Source organism: Rutidosis leptorrhynchoides, chromosome 5 (genome assembly GCF_046630445.1).
Source record: "Rutidosis leptorrhynchoides isolate AG116_Rl617_1_P2 chromosome 5, CSIRO_AGI_Rlap_v1, whole genome shotgun sequence".
NCBI lineage: Eukaryota > Viridiplantae > Streptophyta > Magnoliopsida > Asterales > Asteraceae > Rutidosis > Rutidosis leptorrhynchoides.
The window spans coordinates 413,678,470-413,684,061 of NC_092337.1; positions in this window are offsets into that span (position 1 = coordinate 413,678,470).

The following is a 5,592-nucleotide window of genomic DNA, read 5'->3' on the forward strand; positions in this document are numbered from 1 at the left end:
CTGGCGAGTTGGTATGTCACACCCCTTATAGAAAATCTGGACCTTTTGTAAATCATTCAACCTGTGTTGCAGACACGAGCGCAACATATTAGCATAACGGTCTCAAGCATCAAATAATGTCTGACTGCTCTTTTGCCTGAATTGTGAAATTTCTGCTTGAAGTCTAGCAGCTCGAGACGCAGGGAAAAACTTTGCTAAAAACTTATCCACCAAAACTTTCCAAGAGGTAATCGCTCCCTCTGGTTGCTTGTCTAGCCATCTCTTAGCTTCTCCCTTAAGAGTCCAGGGAAAAAGCCTTGTCTTGATCGAATTATCGGCAACCTGATTCAGCTTGAACAAGTTGCACACATCATTGAAAACATGAAGATGCTCGTTAGTATCCTCACTATCCTTACCAAGGAATTGGCAATTCGTAGAAATCAAACTCAGAATTGGCCCTGTGATTTCGAAAAGCTGAGTGATGTTTGGCTGAGTAATCGAATTGCCTTGACCAGCTCGGGTAGCCTTCAGCTTTTCTGCCATAGTCTGAGAACGAGGTGGTTGACCAGCCATTTCTTCAGTCTCGAATGTATCTAATGAAATGTAAGAGTCTTCTGCTTCGTGGATTTCAGGTGGTGTATCAGGCACCACAGTCTCAGCACTACTACCCAAATTAATTATATTATCACTTGAAGAAGCTGATGAATCCACTGTAGACTGTTGCTCTTGACTTAACGCTCTGAATAACTCTCTTTTGGGTTCGTCAAACGGTTGAAAAATCGGAGAATTAGAAGAACACGTATGTGGCATGCACTACCTGTTATCTGAGAAATCACAACTAACAATTGATTAAACGCACCGATTCAACTGAGAATAACAGAAAAGAAATAATAAACTATTACTAAACTAAACTAAGAACAATTAGATAACAATCTTAATTTTCGACACTACTGTCCCCGGAAGCGGCGCCAAAAACTTGATGTGTGAAATCTAGTATATAATTTATCTCTGGAAAATGCCGGTTTAAAGATTACTACACACTAACGGGCAGTGTACCCTATCGTGCAATAGTATAAAATTGGTAATTCCGAAATCGTTCCAAGGACAGTTTAAACGTGAGAATTAAGATTGCAACTAATAAAAATAAATTAAGTTAATCTATGAAAATTTAAAGTACGATATAATTTGTTTTGTGGCTATTTAACGATTAGCCAAATCAATGATAGATTAAAAGTAAATGACAATATTTTTGTGTTTTTAAGTTTAAGCTTTAAAGCAAACCGACAAGTAAAAATAAGATAGTTGTAATCAAATAGGAGAACGGATGCTTGTCTAGACCTTTTACACCTAGTATTGGATGCATTTAGATTAAGCCTCAGTTATTATCTAACTAATGTGAATTATCTAGTCAGTTCACCTGGAATTCCCCAGCGCAAACACTTTAATTAAAATTACACGACACGGAATTCCCCTTAGCCTAAGACCTCCTAATTGTGACCAAATATCTCAACTGAAATGAAGATTCGAATCACAATCACACCAACTCTCGTTGCGTATAAATTCACCCCGATTTCGTCTAGCCTTTTGAATCCAATTTACTCTCGTCTCCGAGTAAGCAAACAATCAATTAAGACAAACCAATTGTAAATTTATGTATTAAATTAATGAACTCTCGTCCTATCAAACAAATACACAACCAATTGAATCGAAAAGTCTAGCTTTAATAAGAATCGTTCTTTAATTCAAACATCAAATCATCATTAATTAAAAGAATAACTGATAAGTAGCATCCAATACAAAGGTTTATAAGTCTAGACAAATATTAAGTAACTTAGCCAATAACCATGGCAACAATAGAAATCAAAGTAATAAATAATAAAGAAAACATTGTTGGATAAGTAGAATCAACCTAACACGATGAATCTTGATTAGTGCTTGAATTGATCCTCGATAGCGAAATGATTAGAGCGTTAGAGTAACCTTGGAATTCCCCAAAAGTGCTCAAAAATTGCCCTAAGAGCTCCCAAAATTGGCTGTGTAAAGATTACCCTTGGAATAAAAAACTGCACCTTATTTATAGCAAATAAAAATCTGGCCGACCTATTCTGCGCGGCGCGCAAGTATGTGCGTGCCGCGCATTTCCACATAAAAAATGCTGCACGAAAATTTAAAGTTCCTGATCTGTTTTGAAGTAGAACTGTGCGGTGCGCATCCTTATGCGCCGCGCACACCCCTGTATACAGCATTTCTCAACCGTTTTTACATATCACAAGTCTTGGTCTCGTCCCAAATCAACCAATAACACAGAAACTGCTGTAAACGCGCCATAAACTCCATAAAACACTCAATTAATCACTTCTCGGCCCTCAAATCATAATCTTCATAATAATCGCGAATAATAACCAAAAACGGTATCCAATTGGACTAAAAATGACGGATATTGCCATGATAAATATATGAGAAATGTGCAATATCAAATCACCCCACACTAGAGTCTTGCTTGTCCTCAAGCAATCGAACTCAAAAATAATATTCTAGCAAATCATAACGTCTTCATAAGTGTAAGTAGAACCAACGAACATGAACCAAAAGAGATACTAGCGTGGGTACGGTTTTAATAGAACAAATTAACCATGTGGCTTCCACTTGTAATCCCGAAATCTCCAACAACCCCAAATAAAGTATCGGCACAATAATAATAACTCGAACAACGTGCACCAAATATGTAATCCAAATAAATGTAGAGAATCTCGAACCTGATAATGTCTTCAAATATATGAAACGTGTTACAAGTGGAAGCCATGAGCCGAGAAGGTAAAACCCTCAAACCAAAGAACCATACGGGCTACCCCACGATTGGTCAAACCAATGCCTCCCACAGTACCTAACATCGCGAGATGTCGGTAAGAAAATAATGTGCTTAGGAGGATACACATTACGTCCAGATATCATCGACAATCATGAGGTAATCATCTAATCCGTTAGGTAAATCATAAAGATTGAAGTTCATCAGGCTTAAAAGCTGATATCTTACCTTTCCGAAGGCTATCCACTGGGAATCTGATCAATCACAGAATTGTGTATCATGGTGCGCTTCCCATTTGACGAGACAGATCTCCCTCATCGAGATAAGTCTGACTACCAGTTTCCCTATTTGATGTTGAGGCCTGGTAGATTTCCAGTCGATGTTAGCAATGACTTTCCAAGACTTTTCGTCACCCTACAACTGGTCTGGACTACAGCTTCTGAAATAAATCAACAAGTGTGTCGATTTGGAGACTTTACTCCTCGGGTTATGTAAAGTGGTCGGGTGCAACATTGCCCTTGTTAGGAGAAACAATGAGGATCGCCCTATTAAAGTTTTCGATCTAGCGCATGGCCCAGTTTTGACCACACGATACAATCACCGTTCATACGGTTGACACCCGCCGTGGTGCAAGTGACCTACGATTGAATTCTTAAAGAATTCGTAGGATTTCACATTCAATGGTAATGAATGTGGTTGGAATTAATTCCAAGTTACCTACTTCCCACATTACAAGCTTTTCTGCTTGTTTTAAAAAAGGTATGAAGTAGATACTACCCTTCCGATAAATCCCAAAAACCTTTGGGTGCCATAGCTTTTGGCTATAGGTTGTGTTGTCTAAGCAAACACAAGCACGAAGCTATTGTTCCTAAAAAGGACAACACTGGTGAAGCTCAAGGCTCCTCTTCCCATAGTATCACACCATTAGATGATGTAATAATAAAATGATATAGTTTCAGAAGTCTGCTATACCAAGTAACCAAAAGTTTTTTGATCTGGCACGTGATTCGGTCACAAACACGCTATGCAATCACCGCTCTCTCACGGTTTACACCCGTTTTGGTACAGGTGACCTACTATTGAGTTCCCCAAACTCGTAGGATTTCATTTCCAAGAAAATAAACATGTGGAACAATTTTGGCTTCTTTTAATTCACGAAATATGCCATTAAATACCAAGCCAAATCAAAACCAATTTTCATAACAAAGGTTTTGGCCGAATTTTCAATTGTTTTTCTACTTTTTAATATTTTTAAGCTAACTTTTCTATATTTTTTTTAATTTTCCCCTAATTTTTCAAATTTTTTTTTTACGACCAAAACCCGTGAAACGTCAAGTCTTTTTAGATCAAAACTAATATGATGATAATTCCATTAACAACCAACCCAAGAGATTTTACATCCCCCACCCCACACTTGAGATCAAGTAATGTCCCCATCACTTGAGATCAAAAATAGATAAAAATCGAAAGAGTTATGTGAGAAAGAAAATATAAAAACTTATCGAGCTTAACCACTGATCGCGGAATGCCAGTGATAGATGGCGCTGAACTGGCTGCCAGCATAAGAACATCGTCCATTCCCGATCATCACACCAATATCATCAATCATGTAGTTTTGCTGAACTTAATGCCAGACTTGAAAAATCGTTTCACCAACAAACCTAAGAAAAGAAAAACAGATGAACTACATAAACAGGACAAGGTGGCACCACCCGATGCCGAAACGCCTTGTCCTCGAATAAATCCATAGTACATAATTAAAGTAAATAGTTATCATAGTACAGAACCAAATAAAATGTTTGCAAACAAATACAACATGATCAACAGGCACGCAGGCCCTCAACCCTGGTAATCATCAAACGACCATCCATAGGTTCCCGAACCGCTCCTATTCGGGTGCTCGCCCGGATACTCCTGCTGGAACCTCAACTGTGCGTCCCTCATAGCCTCTGTCTCTCTATAACGCGGCAGATGCTCAGGACGGTTCTGATCATAATAATAAACCGATTCCTGACTCGCCGTACCATAATACTGCTCCGGGTTAGAAAAATACAAACGCGAATTATGGCACTGCCAATCGACACCATATGCAATCATCCCTGTATCATAATGATTAGCTCTTGCGAGCTCCTCCATTCGCTGCTGACTCTCCCACATCTGAGCATTGTGTCGACTAACCTCTTCATTATGCCTTTCCACCACCTCGGTATGCCTACGAATGTCACAATGAAACTCCGCATTATCAGCTTGATCCATAGTATACTGATACAAATGATTCTCTACCTAACCTGCAACATCGCCTTAATCTAAAACCATTCTGTTCACACTGTTTATCAAACTATCCCAACCTTCCTGACTCGGGTACCAAGAACCTTCAAAATGTGTACTAGCGGATGGACCACCTCCCGTGCTAGGTACCGATGAAGAACCACCTGCAGCCCCAGCTGCACTCATACCTACCGTACCAGAACCCACAGGTTCCCGATACATAACCAAACGATTCTCAAAACCGTGCATCAAAATCTTCCCATTAGTATAGAACATCGAACCAAAAACTGGCATACTCTGATCTGTCGTACGCAACCTGCTTAAATCCACATTCAACTTTCTCACAAACATAGTAATATAATGGCAACCCAAAAGCTTCTTTCCCGGAGCCGTATCGCTTGCACATTTGCTCAAGTAAGTAGCGATAGAACCAACAATGTCAGTATGTTTCCCCCTCTTGATTTGATCCATGTACCACAAATCCTTATTATTCGGTTTCTCATTCCCATTCACCCACGCATTAAAAGTACAAGCCACCA